Source organism: Haemaphysalis longicornis, unplaced genomic scaffold (genome assembly GCF_048455015.1).
Source record: "Haemaphysalis longicornis isolate Haplotype H1 unplaced genomic scaffold, Haemaphysalis longicornis Haplotype H1 scaffold_5, whole genome shotgun sequence".
NCBI lineage: Eukaryota > Metazoa > Arthropoda > Arachnida > Ixodida > Ixodidae > Haemaphysalis > Haemaphysalis longicornis.
Window position 1 is genome coordinate 204,834,423 of NW_027526385.1, and position 16,727 is coordinate 204,851,149.

Here is a 16,727-nt window from a genome sequence, read left to right on the forward strand (position 1 = left end):
TTGGCGCACGTCGTGGTGTTCGCGCGTGCAGAAGTTTTGCGGCAGCTGGCCCAGCTTCCTAGAGCCCGAGAGCCTGTCTTTCCGCTGCCCCGGACTGTGCGGCGAGTTATTCAAGGCCACGTCTCCGAGGCGCTTCCCTCAGCCTGCCAAACGCCACATGGCCACTATCCAGCTTAACCATCGACCTCACATTTATTGTCACGAGTGGCACCGCGCTTTTCAACTACCACCGCAGCGGCTCTCCCACCACCAGTACCATCGCCCCAAATAGTACCAATATCACCGCACCTTGTTTTACCAGTGGCGGTGGCTTACGCTTCAGTCATACGACAACTGGAGCCTAGCACTGATAAGCCTTCCAGTCATTACAGTGCAACGCACCCCGGCGGCCGACACTGTATCCTCGACTGGCCCCTCAACAGCAGACAAGCGCCCCGTGTGTTACGCAGGCTGAATGCCCGGCCAGGTGGCGCGGATGTGTGGTCGGCGGCCACCACTTGCTAGTGATGTCCACCCAGTATCGGTAAACGGATCTCAGCGGTATTTCGCCCTTGGTGATTCACGACCGACACCAAGCTACTGCACTAGTGAGCGACCACCATTCTCCAGACGTCGCCCTGCTTCCCCTCGTTGCCGCTTTGTGTCGCCCATGCGCGCCCGATAAAAACCGACCGCCGAGGGAAACATACGGCTGCAGTTCATGAGGCAAAAACTGCACCTACGTCAAGATATGGTAGTCCACTTATCTCACCCGCCAACATTATAGGTGTGACTGTGGAAGGTGTCGCTGCACTCGCGCTGGTTGATAAGGGTGCCGCAGTGTGAGTGTTAAGATAACGTATCTGCCGCTCGTTGCGTAAAGTGACAACACCTGTCACTGGACTTACTCTTCGGACTGGAAGTGCACAAGCCGTTAAGCCGCAATCCATGTGCACCACTCGTGTCCTCATACAAGCCATCACGTACGTCATCGAGTTAATTGTGCACCCATCATGTTCTCACGATATCATTCTTGGGTGGGGCATTCTATCCCGTCATCATGCTATAATCTATTACGCGCGTGCGCAAGGTGAATTGTATCGTTGTGGGAGTCACCGCAGGATGAATTGTTGATCAAGTTGCTGGTTTCCTAAGATACCGATGCTCCCCCGAGATGCTCTGTGACTGTGCCTGTTTCCTGCAATGTCGCCTTCGACACAACAGTAATTTTCACACCATCGAGATTTTTTCCCGCAAGTTGCTCCCTTTGGCTTTCGCCGTCCTTGGTATTTGCTGTAGTTCAAGCCTAAAAGCGATATGCTACGCATCCTCTTTCCCTACAACACTGTTCCAATAGGAGTGTCTAGGATTAGCGGAAGCTGCTGATTCCTCGCACGTAAAGGCCGTTTCTCAGGAACCGTCATTCTTCCCTGTGATGGCACTTAGTCCCTAGTGTACAGCAAGTCCAGACGTGTTCCGACAGTACATCAACAAAGCATTCACCTAGGCTCAAATTGACCAACTCATTAGACATCTACAACGTTTTGGCGGGTCGTTTAATTGCCAGCAGGCCACCTTGGGAGGTTGTTACGTTTTGGCTGAGCTGGGGCCAGGTCGACGAAGAAAGTCGACGCCAGATGCCGAAGACGCCACGTTTATTGCGGCTCACTTGCCGACAGAAGAAAGAAAAAGAACCCAGCGGCGGAGCTCGCGTTTACTTTTAAGCATAGTTATTCCACGTGCGCTGCTCACGCGAGAATGCCGATCAATTCTGGCCGGCGTTTCCCGTTTCATACACGTGCGCTCGACTGCAGATGCTCTGGAACTGCTGGTCTTGCTTCGACGCTGGCTGAACGCACACACACGAACACACCTGCGCTCTAGCGCAACAGCTATTGGCCAGGATGGCTGGTTCTAACACGACCGTTCCAGTGCATACGCTTGGCCAGATTGAAGGTACGCTTGCGCTGCAGCGCAACAGCTCCTCCAGGCGGATGAATGCATTGGGGGGGGGGAGGGACGGAGCTCCCCTCCAAAAGTTTGCCAGATGAGCCGAAAGGATGCCGAACCGCGTCACTCGTGACTTCCGCCACTTCGGTTGAAAGGTCTTCGGAAGTGGCACCGGAGGAGCACCGCTGACGACTTGTAGCACGAAGCACGAAAGTGGTTGTCTTCGGGAATACCGGCGACCTTCTGGCGACTGACTACTTTTCAGTTGATGAGACGTTAACCCTTGTAGATAGAGGCTAAGAACTGCTGGCGTCGCAGGATTTCTGTAGGAGATGTTCTCAAGGCCAGAATCTTGGACTTAGGCAAGAAAGCAATCCCCCGCAAGCGATAAAAACCACCACCGAGCCCGGCCAGGCCAGACCATGATGCGCCGAATGTCCCAGCACCCTTCCAAGGGAAACAGAACTGGCGACCAATAAGGACCTCCCTTGTGAAAATTCAGGGGAATGAATTGAGGATCATTTTACTGCTGCATCATTGCCGTCTTACGCCAAGGACGAGAAAGCCCTGATCAAACCACGTGCGTTTGCGTGCACAAATCCTTCGGTATGTTTACCCGTAAATGCATACGGCTGCAAGATGAGGCTTCAACGCAGCAAGCTGCCGTTTTTATTTGACATCTGTTGAAGTCACAATTAGGGGGCGATGACGGGTAACAAAAAAAAATTCGGAACCACACAAATAACATGAAAGCTTCTCCACAGCCCATACCAGGCATGCGCACTCTTATTTGATGGCACTGTAGGTCGGCTCTCGAGCAGATAATGTTCGGCTCACGTAGAGCATTGGGTAGAGCTCATGTCACACTGCACAAGAAAAGGCTTCGAGTTGTGCGGGCTTGCTAGGACCGGCTGACGTATGAGCGCCGCCTTGAGAGAAGCAAAAGCAGCCTCTTTCTCTGCGTCCCATTTTACACGATTAGGCACGTCTTTCTTTAAGGCGTCTGTAAGTGGGCTGGCATTCATCGAGAAACCTTTAAAATGGTGCTGATATTAACCCACATTCCCTAAGAATGTGCGGAATTCTGTTTTCGTTCCTGAGCAGGGATTTCCCGTAACGGCAGAATTTTTATATCCAGTGGGCTGCGGTGTCCTTGGCCTAATCAGTGTCCCAGGTAGTAAACTTCGAAGCGACTCAACATGCATTTTTAAGCCTTCAATGTAGGGCCAGCCTTTTGGAGCCACTCGAACACATCGCGCAGGGGATTGATGTGCTCTGCCCAAGAGTTAGAAAATACTGCGATATCATCCAGATAGACAAGCGCGAACGCTTCCGCTCTCGTTTGTATTAGGATCATTAGCCTTGAAAAAGCAAATGGTGCACTTTTCAGCCCGAGAGGGAGAACAGGAGGGCGCAAGGTGCCGAAAGGCGTCGAGAAAGCAGCTTTTTACTGGCTCGTACAGTTAGTGGAACTTGCCAGAACCCACGCACTAAGTCGATCGTTGAAATGTACCTTACCATGCTTACTCTTTCAAGGTAGTCCTCCACGTGTGGTACGGGATGCGCTTTTGTCACAGTCACTGCGTTAAGCTTATGGTAATCGATGCAATGGCGCGCTTCTTTACCGTTAGCTTCCACAATTATCATTGGTGACATGAACGCACCTTCACCCGGTTCGGCTATCTTCAACGATAACATCTGGTCGATGGCATCCCTCATTAGTTTTTTCTGGCCTTTGTGAACACCAGTACCCTCTACATCATGTGCTGCCTTGAGATGCTTACTCTACGTCATGTGTCATAAGACTGGTGCGACCGGGCACCTTCGATAACAACTGTGAGTGTTCTGTTATCAAAGCTGTGAGATCTGTAATATGGCTTTCGCTAAGAACTGCTCTTTTCACTGTCAGATCCGGAATTTGGTCTACCGATTGGCAAGTTAGGTCGTGAGGGATTTGCGGAAGTTTCGCTGCCACTTCCTCTGGTTGGTTTAACACTAGACTTACCACATGCTCTCGCTCCACATACGGCTTCATTAGGTTACAATGGTAGATGCGCACTTCCTTCCTACGACGATGCATTTTGACAACGTAATTCGTGTCTGACAGCTTTTGCTGTACATTCGCGGGGCCTTCCCACTGCACTTCCAACTTGTTCGCTTTCGAAGTGCGTAGCAAAATCACTTTCTGCCCTTCGTTAAACTTGCGGTGGTGGCTGTCCTTACCGTAACGCTTTTTCGCTTTCGCCTGTGCCTCGAACATGTTAGCTTCCACAAGAAGCTGTGTGTCGTACAAGCACTGCAATAAGTTACAAATGTACTCCACGGCCGTCGGATCACTGTCCTCCTCCTCCCATTTCTCACGAATTAGCTGAAGTGGAGAACGCAAAACCCTCCCGTACACGAGCTCTGCCGGGCTGAATTCGGTTGATTCATGTGCCACTGACCACAACACAAACAGCATGGCTGGCAATGCAGTGTCTCACTTTTTCTTTTGTTCATAACACAACGCCCTCAATATGCGCTTCATTACGCAATGGACCTTCTCTAAACCGTTGCTTTGGGAAAGGGGAAAAGAGCTGTGGTGTATTTGGATAACACACTTCTTCAGAAACGTAGTTGTCAGCTCGCTAGTGAAGACGCTACAGAGATCTGATTGGATATCACTCGAAAATCCAATGCGGGCGAAAACAGATAATAGCGCGTTAAGTATTTACAGAGACGTTTGAGCGTGCAGTGGCACTGCCTCTGGAAACTTGGTCGCCGGGCAGACCATGGTCAAAAGATACTTAAAACTTTACTTTCTCACAGGTAAAGGCCAACGACGTCGACTACGCCTTCGCCAAACGGTTCAGTATTAATGGGCACTTTTGCCATGGGTGCCGTTCGCTTCTCGTTCAGTCGACCTGTACGCTGACAAACGTCACAGCAACGAACAAATTGCTCAGTGGTATTTATTCAGCCCGGCCAGTAATACTAGCTTGGCAACCGCGCTTTTGTCTTGTTAATGCCGAGATGAGACGAACAACCTGCCCGAAAGGAAAGCTCCAAAATGTTCTCGCGATATTTTAAGGGTACCACGATTTTGTCAACGTTTATTCCTCTTTTCCATGGAAGGTACGGTACAAGATACCACTTCTTTCAAAAAACGAACCATTGCTTGTTCCTTGTTTGCCAACGCTTTCACGGCATTTTGACAAAGTGGTATCGTTTTGCTGTTTTTCATAAAAGATTCTCTATATACATCAGACACCACCTGAAAATCCCGGCTAATGGGCTTAATGTAACTTGTTTTGAGTTCTGCCTCTCCTTCGATGCATTCCGGTAGGCCTGAACGTAAGCCCTCTCTGTTACCCAGTACAGTGCGCTGTTCCTCTGCAGAGTCGCGAGTGATAACGCACGAAAGGGTGTCCGTGCGTGCGGTAAAGGCTTCCTTAGCCATCGACCTGGTGACAACCATTAAAGGATTCATTTCGAGTGTAATTCCCGACTTCATCAGCTGGTTTGCTGTTTTCTCCAATAACAGATACGGACACATGGGCAGTACGCTGTCTGAGACGGCTGCCTTGGTTTCGACTTTTGGTGCCAAAGGATGTTCAAGACTACTTTTTCTACTGACAGGCTCAGCGCAGCTTGTTCCAGTACCTGCCGTAGGCACACACAATCCCTTGTTAAAACTGTATCCGGAACTAGGTACGAATGCACTACGTCATACGTAGCACCCGTGTCACGCAAGACTGCATTTCTTTTTGTTAACATCCATATCGTGACGATACGGGCTAAGGAGGTCTTCGTCATGTTCCCCAATGAACTGAACTGGAGACACCTTTGGAACCCGGCAACCAGCTGTTACGTGTCTGGGCCTCTGACAATTATAACAGACCATTTGCTTGCGACGCTCAAACGACTTACTCTTTCCCAACTCCGACAATTCCTCCTGTAATTCACCGTCTTCTTCCTTTTCTGACTTGCGAAAGTATTTCGGCTTCATGGAAGGGACCCCTGGCACAAGTGTGTTTTTTCTGTGTTATCGAAACGGTGTTTCGCACAATACTCGTCTATAAACTCCGCTGCTTTTCGCGCTGTTTTCACGTCTGGCCTATCTAGAACCCAGTCCTTCATTTTATTTGGGAGCGTAGTAAAAACTGTTCTAGGCAAATTTCCTTGAACATTTTTACCTTGTCATCAAACCCACCAGCTTCTTTCCTCGAGTTTTCCAGAAAACATGCCAGCTTGTAAGCACACTCTGAGTAACTTTTATGTCGATGCTTCACTGCTGCTCGAAACTTCACGCAGAAAGCTTCTCGAGACAACCTGTACTTCGCTAGCAAGGCTCTTTTTACATCTGCATAATGCTCCGCTTCCTCGGGCCTAGCCTGGCCAACACATCGGCAGCCTCTGACAGCAACAAACTCAAAATTCTTTGTGGCCATGATGCCCGCAAAAGCCCATTCTCGTGCAAGTGCGTTCAAAATGTGTCAGAAACAGCCCTAATTCACTACCGATAGCGAAATGCTGAAGAAAACCTCTCATGACATAGTTTACCGGTTTCGGTACTGCTTCGGAAGCCAGAGTCCTCTTTAATTGCTCTTGTTCCCCGCACGGGGCACCTTGAGTATTCATGGTGACGGTGTGGGCGACACCGCGGACCCCGAGCCCCCAACATAAACTGTTACTTACCATGGTGATGTGTTTAAAGGTGAAGTGTAGAAGCCTCAAACGGTGGCCGTCGGAGGCCAGGTCAAGCTCCGGCGGATGGGCTCCCTGTTTGGTTACCAGGAAGGGAGCTCCGGGACTTTCACGCTATCAGGGTAAGGATTGAGAAGAAAGTACTCCCGTCCCCTGCTTTTTTTCTATGCTGTATGGAAAATTCAAAACCCCCCTCCAAACGTGATCGGTCCCCGAAAAGGGGCGGCACCGAAGTATCTTTTCGTCTATATCCAAGCTTGAACTTCCCAAAGCCAGACAAATACTGTCGTTTCCTTGTTATCAAATCTCTTGACAGAGCCCGCCCTCTTGCTTCGCAATCAGTATGTTTTATTAGAAAATACCTTGATGGAATAATTGGGAAAACCTATAATGCCAAAAAACAATGCACAGGTGAAGTCCTTGTTAAAGTAAAAAACCAGCAGCAGGCAACCACACTTCTTGGTCAGACTAAAATGGTCGATCTGGATATCAGGGTCACACCCCACCGCAGCCTGAATAGCTCGCATGGTGTGATCTCTGAGGCAGATCTTCTTAACGAGACAGATGCCGACTTTCTTGAAGGTTTAAAGGATCAAGGTGTCACACCCGTGCGCCGCATCATGATGCGTTGAGATGATAAGATAATCCCCAAGAAACATATTATCCTCACCTTCAACTGCTCTCAACTTCCTGACCATATCAACGCAGGGTTCATCCGATGCTCCATTCGTCCTTACATTCCTAACCCGCGCCGCTGCTTTAGGGGCCAGCGGTTCGGGAACGGAACCAACTCCTGCCATGGCAGTCTGACCTGAGCAAAGTGCTCTCAGCATGATCATTCATCTGACAATTGTCCATCATCAACCCTCACTTGCGCCAACTGCCAGGGAACCCACGCTGCCTACTCTCGAAAATGCGAGAAGTTTAATCAGGAGAAGGCGATCATAAATGTGAAGGTCACTGAGAACATCACCTTCCCAGAGGCGCGGAAGAGGCTCGCCGGGGGGCGGAGCGGCGTCTGGTGTCCACAGGGACCCAGTTCAGCCAGTCTGACCTGGTCCCGCCCCTGCCCACCCCTGGAGTGCGTCAGGCATCCCAATCCGTTGCCACGCCGCTTGCTGAGGCAGCAGGGGTTGTGGTCACAACCTCTTCTGTAGGGACCGGTGCCGCGCCCGCCTCAGCCTCCCCGTCCTCCAGTGCCTTGGAGGGTGCTGACTGGATGGACACCGGGGGCCCCGCATCGGCTCCCAACGCCACCGCAGCTCCCGTGCCACCTCAGGTTCCCCGGACGCCCTCGGCGGTGGCGGTTCAAACGAAGGGCTCCCGAAAGGGGACCAAGTCCGGGGGGCCTGGTCCGCCGGGCACCCTTCTGGCATCCGACGAGGAGTCTAAAGGTCCCAGCCTAAAAGTCCCAGAATACCAGCCCCGAAATATGACATATGAACAAACACACACACAGACACTCCAGTTATGCATAAATTTAAATAATGGGAATAGCAAACATCATCCAATGAAACTGCAGAGGCCTCCGAAAAAATCTTGACGGTGTCTATCAGAGTCTGCATGCCCATCAGCCAAGTATCGTGTGTCTCCATGAAACCCACCTCAGTTCTAAACACACACATTTCTTAAAAAGGTACATGGTATTCCGAAAGGACAAGGTTGGCCGCACACACTCTTCAGGAGGTGTGGCAAATGTCACCTGTAAATCCTTAGCCTGCCACCCAGTCACTCTGAACACCCTCCTTGAGGCTGTAGCAGTCCGTACGATAATATTTAATAGGCGGATAACGGTATGCTTCATTTACATTCCTCTTGATCATGCACTTTCAAACTCTGATTTCGAAGCGCTGGTCGACCAGCTGCCCGAACCATACATCCTAAAGGCGACGTTAATGCGCACAACTCTCTTTGGGGCTCCTCTACAATGGATGCCCGAGGTCGCCCGATAGAGAAATTCCTCACATCTTCAGGAGCATGCCTTTTCAACAAAAAACAGCCTACATACCATAACTTAGGACACAATACATACTCGCATCTTGACTTGGGTATTGGTTCTGCAATTCTCTTTCCATGTCTTGAGTGGGGCGTGGGCACGGACCCATTAGGTAGTGACCACTTCCCCACTTCCCTAACGTACATAGGTAAAGACCCATGCAGTCCATCTTCCCATAACGGGTTTAATGAATCAAAAGCAAACTGGGGTAAATTCACAGAAACATCTAAACTACACCTCAAAACCATAAAACACCTACATGTGGAGGAAGCAGCCCAACTCGTCACGGCACACATACTCGACGCCGCCAAAAAGTCCATGCCCCAGGCCTCCAGTTCGTCCCGGAATCCAAGGGGGCCCTGGTGGAACTAGGAATGTAGGCGGACGCGAGAGGCCCAGAACATGGCGTGGGGTGTCCTCCGCCGCTCTCCCACGTCAGATAACCTAATTTCTTTTAAACGGGCAAAGGCTTTTGGAAGCGAGTGAGTCGTGAGGAGAAAAGGGAGAGTTTGCGCAGCTTCCTCACTTCCATCAACTCATACACTGACACGCGCAGGGTCTGGACACGAATACGAAAGCTGAAAGCACAACAGACACAGCCTGCCCCTGGTTAGTGCAGCGGGAGATACACTGGAGGACCAGTCTGACACACTTGCGCAGCGCTTCGAATGCCTGTCCAGTTCGGCACACCACACAAACACTTTCATAAAACACAAAACATCTGTAGAAAAGAAGTCCCTGCGTGATAACACGAAGTCGCACACTTTTTGCAATTCTCGTTTTTTAATTCATGAGCTGAGGGTTGCTCTGAGCACATGTAGTCCTTCAGCTCCGGGGGCAGACAAAATCACATACACCATGATGCGGCACCTACACCGAGACACTCTTGAAACACTCCCACATCTATGCAACAACATATCGGTTTCGGGGCACATTCCTCGCTCTTGGAGGGTGGCCATAGTGGTAGCTTTCCTGAAGGAAGGAAGGGGCTCTTCGTCTCACGCTAGGTATCGGCCAATCGCCCTCACGAGCTGCCGGTGCAACCTCCTCGAGAAGATGATAAACAGAAGACTCGTGTACTTTTTTGAGTGCAATGGTCTTCTCGGGAGCTGCCAGGCAGGCTTCAGGGTGGGGCGGTCCACGAACGACACTCTCGTCGCGCTCGAGCCCTATATAAAGGATGCTTTCCTCCACAAACAATATTGTATGGCAGTGTTCTTTGATATGGAAAAAGCGTATGATACCGCGAGGCGGTGTGGAATCCTGAGTGACCTCAAGTCTTTTGGCATAACAGGTAAGATGATGAACACACTTGCCAGCTACTTGTCTCAAAGAACCTTTCGTGTGCGAGTTGGAAATGCACTCTCTTATGTTCATGTGCGGGAGAGTGGAGTGCCGCAGGGTGGAGTTTTGAGTTGCACCCTTTTTATTGTGAAAATGAATTCTCTTCGGAAACCGCTGCCACCATCGATTTCCTGTTCAATCTTTGTAGACGACGTTCTACTCTCCTTTAAATGCCTTAATTTGTCAGTCTGTGAACGCCGGTTCCAGCTTGGTGTTGACAAGCTGGCTGACTGGGCAGATAGCAATGGTTTTGAATTTATTCCTGGGAAGTGCACTTGTGTTTTGTTTTCCAGGAGGCGTGGCATCCGGCCGAATTCAGACATTCAAGTCAATGGTGTCTCGATTCCTGTCAAAAAGGAACACAAGTTTTTAGGTATAATCTTCGACCAAATGCTCACAATTATTCCACACATAAAACTAAAACATAAATGCCTAAAGACAATGACTATCCTGCAGGTTCTCTCGCACATTTCTTTTGGCGCTGACAAACAACTTCTTTTACGTGTTTTTACCAGCTTGATAGGTTCACGATTGGACTATGGTAGCGTTGTTTATGGGTCAGCAAGTAAAACATCCCTCAAAATGCTGGACCCACTGCTCCGTCTCGGGCTCCACTTGGCGTGTGGCGCCTTCCGCACTAGCCCGGTCGAAAGCCTGTATGTGGAGTGCAAAAAATGAAACGTACAACGTCAGCGGGCATACACAGATTTTCTTTACGCTTTTAAAATTTCATTCATGCCACCCAATCCTTTTAAATCAGTTTTTCATGATACATCCAAGACTGAACTCTTTGTAAAGTGACCATCGTTCTCAGCGCCCTTCTCTTACAGAGTTAGATAGGAAGTGTCATAGCTTGCTGTCTCTTTTTAGATACAATCCAAAGTTCACTAACGGATTTTATAGCACCATGGCATCTCCACCCTGTATAATGCGACACATCTTTAACACATGTAGATAAAAACCGAGCTCTCACAATTTCAGTTCTGCAACATTTCTTGTATTTGCAGCAGAAGTACCAATGTTCTGAATGTTATACGGACTCTTCTAGAACTGCCACCTCTGTGTCCTGCGCGGTGCATGGGCCCGGCCTTAGTGTCACGAGAATTCTTAACAGTAGTACAAGTATCTTTACTGCAGAGGCTTATGGTGTACTTCTTGTTGTTAATCATATACTTCAAAGCCACATCCCACAATTCATTATTTCTACAGATTCCCTCAGTGTTGTGCAGGCATTGTCGTCAACAAAGTCTCCAAAAGTCACGTTGTGAATCTTATCATGAAAGGTATTATGTCAGTGTATGTCCACAAATTTGAACTCTTCCTTTGCTGGGTCCCTGGCCACTGTGGTATAGGCGTGAATGAAGCAGCGGATCGAATGGCTGCTGCTGCTACTATCTTGAATACAGTAGACATAACCACATTACCCTACACAGACGTGAAACCACACATCAGACAACAACTTCGAAAAACATGGCAAACACACTGGAGCGAACAAACAGACAACAATTTACACGTAATAAAACCACTCTTAAGACCATACACCACCGACAAACGTAATAGATACACTAAAGTCGCCTTGGCTAGATTACGGATAGGGCACACACATGCAACGCACTCGCACCTGCTCACTGGATCTACAAGACCTCTGTGCAGCAGGTGCGGAGAGGCCCTATCCGTGATCCACATCCTCATACAATGTAAGGCACTCGACATTACACGACGCAAACATTTCTCACAACTACACACACGACATATTCCACCATACCCGTCATACTTGTTAGGAGATGATCCCATGTTCTCTGGTCAACGCACGTTTAAGTGCCTGTCTGAAGTTCATTTCTTACAACTCATCTCATACCACCCATAATTTTACCCCTGGGTCTATACACCAGCCACCTTATTTATCTTTTACCCACTCATGTTCTTCACCCGAGCCCTAAACGCCAGCTGTGCTCATAGTTATTAACTGATTTTATGTTTTCCCTTCTCATCCAATAACGTTGTATTTGGCTTTCTTTGTCCATGTCGGCCTTGCGCCAATAAACTTAAACCATCATCATCAATTGCTCTAGTTGGCAATTCTTCAGCTCCTTGCTCTTGCTGTCTCTCGGTGTTTCCTTTTGACTTCAATCACTGCTGCAGTGATTTCGCCATTTTGCGGCTCCACAGATTAAAATTTTGCCCACAATTTCAGGTTTCCGAAAAGCTTTGCTGCCCCCCACACCGATCTCTTCTGCTACGGCTAAAAACTCAAGTTTCAGCAAGCTGTTTAGATCCATTTAGGCCAGCTACCGTGATGCGGCAAGTACCCTCCAGTCGCCTTTACTATTTCCTGCCCCTGCAAAGAAATCACAACTGTGGGCGCACCAGAGTACAAAGCCAAAGCCTCACCGACCGTCTGACGCTGAACTCCCGGGGTCCTCAATCCGGCCGCTGCCACCAAGCTGTTACGTTTTGGATGAACTGGGCTCCAGGCCGACGCAGAAATGAAACGCCTGACGCCGAAGTCGCCACATTTAATGCGGCTCACTTGCCCACAGAAGAGCCAAAAGCAACCGAGCCAGGGAGATGAAACTCCGCCGTTTTTCTGTCCCGTGACTGCAGCGATCCTAACGTTTGGGGCTGTACTACATACGAGCATAAATGAACGTTGTTGCATTTTATATGTATTTTGCTTTTTACAAATTACCATAAACAGGTCCTCGGCAGGACCTCTCTATGGTAATTTGTGCTTCTATCCACCGGCTTCTGGCGAAGCGTGACGTCATTCCGTCAGTGCTTGTTCGTTTCTTATCGTTAGCGATTAAGGTAAAAAGGATGTCTTGCCGCAAAAAGACCTCATTACTTACCGAACAAGAGGTTATTCCCTTGAGAAGCTTTTTTGGGAAGCTGTGCAAAGAGAAAAGGAAAAAAAAACTACAAGTATGTCTGGGTGAAGCAAGGAAAAATTTTTGTGAAGATATCCGAAACCTACTGCGCCTTTTGTATCTACAGTAGCCTCGATGTAGACCGCATCATTTATATATAAATAGCTCTTTCTGTCAGTGCACTAACGTTGACGAGTTTTGTAGCTTGTCAACTAAAACCGGTGGACACCTACTTTCTGTTTTGCATGTAAACATTCGTAATATCAGGCAGCACTGGGACGCATTTTTGACTATTGTAGAAAATTCACGGTGTTTCATAGATTTAATAGTTCTAACAGAAATACATATACTCTCAGAGCTTCTTTCACTCTTTGAAATGAATAAATATTCTTCATTATCTGTTACATGTCCACTAGCCAGAGGTGGAGGGGTACTTATTTACCTACGCAAAGACAGGCCGGTGGTCTCTTTGCAGCCGCTGTTTAGCGCAGCAGAATGCATTGGCTTGAACATCGCTTCTGCTGCGCTCGACATTGCGCTTTTAGCCGTTTACAGGCCTCGGCACAAAATGCCAAGGTTTTTTTTCTGTACTTGAAATCTTTATCCCATCAGTTTCTGTGAATTTTAATCTTTCTTTAGTCGGGGATTTCAGTCTTGACACTTTGTCGCCCTCGAGGCCGATTGTGTTCGGTTATCCTAATACGTTGGCAAAATGGGGTATTCTACCTACCATATCTGCATCCACAAGGGCACAGTCCCTCGGTGACAATTTTGTAACATCATGTCTTGGCCATGTGAACATTAGAGCACCCATATCTGAAGTCACTCCTTCTGTTATCAAGCGTAAACTGGCCGACCATTATTTCGTCTCTCGTCATCTTTTCTTTCCGAACTCGAACAGGATACATGTTACTCCGCGGAAGCTGGTTATCATAGGCATAGTGAAATTTGATGAATTCGTAGCTGATTTTGTTTGGGAAGATTTTTACAGACGGCTACTTGTCAAGACGTGTATCAGGAATACTTATAAATATGGAAACAACCTAAAAGGCACATAAAACCGTGCTAATAAAGAAACACAGTATGAACAGCCCTTAGATAACAAATAAAATTTTGCAAGGTATAAAAGAAAAGGACGCGCTTTGGACGCGCTGTAAGCGCTCTTCTAATTCCGAGTTGGGGATGTTGTTTAATGTATGCGAAATAAAGTTACAGCTCGGTTGAGATCGACGAAACGTTCGTACTTTAACAAGACCTTCTACGAGAATCGATTCTGCCCCAGGAAAACTTCGACAACCATTAACCAGTTACTGGGACGGAAAACACAACTGTCGATCGATGTAACAATTTCAAAACACTTCCGTAATCTTGGTCACTCCTTGCAATACCTTAATTAAAACTTTTCGAAACTTTCAAATCGCTGACAGGTTCCCCCTCTGCAGCGCTGCGTTACTTGAATAGCAACGTCACTTTGGCATACTTGCCTCGCTTAACTTGCTCTGACTTCCATGACATAATATTTAGTTTGAAGCCTAAAAAAGCACCAGCAATGGACGGTGGTTTCGTGATTGAACTTCAGCGAAACTTCAGCATAATATGCGGCGTATTAATATTTTTGCTCAATTCTTTTATGAAACATGGTTTCATCCTTGATGAGCTTAAGATCGCCCTGGTCAAGCCACTCCATAAATGAGGAAGCTTTAAAACGATTGAGAAAAACACACCTTTACCAACCGCACCTTGTATCGCACAAATCTTAGAAAAGCATCCTTTTCGTACAATGAGTCTTTTTCTCAAAAATAATACCCTCTTTCAGATTCTTCGTTTTGATTTACGGCATTAAAGAGTACTACAACGCTTTTAGAAGAGTTCTGTGATCATATTTATTCCGCCTTCTATAATAATGAGGTCTCCTGTGCTCTTTTCCTGGATGCCAGAAAAGCATTTGACTCTGTTTCTCATTTATTATTGCTTCAAAAGCTTGAACTTGTAGGTTTTCGGGGGTCATTATCTTAAACTTTTAATAAACTAGTTCCACAACCGGGCTCAAATTGTGCAGATAAACTGTTTCTCGAGTTCCAAACTTTTTTTAATCAGGAGTGCTACAGGGGTCTTTTTTATCACCATTGTTGTTTAACGTGTACGTCAATGATTTGGGTTCTGTCACAACAAGGAATCTCTTGTATCAATATGCAGACGACACTGTTCTTCTGTCTACTCACTCTCTTTACAGTTCACCGATTCACTCGCTTCAAGCAGATGCAATTGCGGTTATGGATTGGTATTCCTAAAACGGTATTTGTATTACACACAAAAAACAAAACGTGTGTGTTTCCGTAATCCTCACAAAAAATTGACTGTACGCCGATTCTACTCAAGAACTCAAAATGTAAAGATTGCCATTGTATTCCTATTTCCTTCTCGACAAGCGTGAAGTACCTAGGTGTATATTTTCACAGCGACATTACGTGGAACACCCAGATTAACTACGTTTGTAACAAGCTTCGGGGGGTATCTTGCGTTTTATATAATGTTCGTTCCTTCGTGCCAGTCCCAATGCGCAAACTTATTGCGCACTCGCTCGGTTACAGCATTCTCAGATATGGGATATCTTTGTTTTATCATTGATTTTTCACTTGGAGTTCCAAAGTAAACTGTATATTAAAAACCTTGCCCTCAGCGTTGCCTACAATATAGATAACCCCGTTAACGTTGATTGCTTCACTTGTTTCAGCCTGCCTTCATTTGATGCCTTGTTTTTTCAAACAATATATTTAAAAATTTCAGGTGCAGCTCTTTTTTGTCCCCTAATGTGCCGGTGCGAGCGTTCAGACATACTCCCCGATTTGTTATACCGCGTTCCTACACACGTTTTGGATGCTATGTAAGACCTCGCTATGTCTCCAAAATTTTCAACTGCGTACCCGATGATATATTTTCTATTTCTTCTCTGCGTTGCCTAAGAACATATCTACGCAAACATTTTTCTATCTGCGGCTCAAAGAGAAGAAGCTCGGCAGTGTCGGGACCCCCCAGGGCTCAGACATCTCGCCCTTACTTTTTAACCTTTTTAACCTTACTTTTAACATTGGGGTGGCCGAGCGGCTCTCGCGATCCGCGGGGTTTCGACACACCATCTATGCCGATGACAAACGCTATTGGTCCCAGGTGGAAGCGACGGACACATCGAGGTTGCATTGCAAGAGGGAGTTGATGCTATCCAGGAGCAGCTTGTCGGGTCCGGGCTCGTTTGCTCTCCAAGCAAGTACGAACTGTTGGTGATTCCACCGAAAGGGGCAGCTAGGAAGGCCGAAGGCAACGACCCTGCGAGAGAGCAAGAGAAAATCAAGATCAGGACGAGCGGCGGTCACATGATCCCGGAGGTAGAGAAGATACGAGTGCTGGGTATGCTGATTGAGCGCAAACGATGAACGGCGAGATGGTGAACCGTCTTGTGGCCAAAGTCACCACGGCAATTCGCCTGATAAAGTGTGTGTCAAATAGAAAAGAAGGCATGAAGGATGAAAGCCTCACCCGGCTAGTGCAGTCTTTCGCTATAAGCCACATTACGTACGTTGCTGCTTTACACAACTGGAGGCAATGCGAGCGTACTAAGATCAACGAGCTGATACGCAAATCGTACAAGACGGCACTCGGACTTCTCGACTGCACAAGCACCGAAAAGTTCCTGGCCCTGGGACTGCATAACACCTTGGGAAAAATCGCCGAGGCACAGAGAACCACCCAGCTCATGCGGGTATCGGAAACAAGAACGGGCAGACGAGTGCTGCGTGAGCTAGGCCTGGAGCCAAAGGAAGGGGGACCCAAGAATACAGACGTGCACTGTAAGAGAAGCAATTAGCAGACGGTTGCGGGTATGTCCTGTGCCAAGAAGTATGAAACCC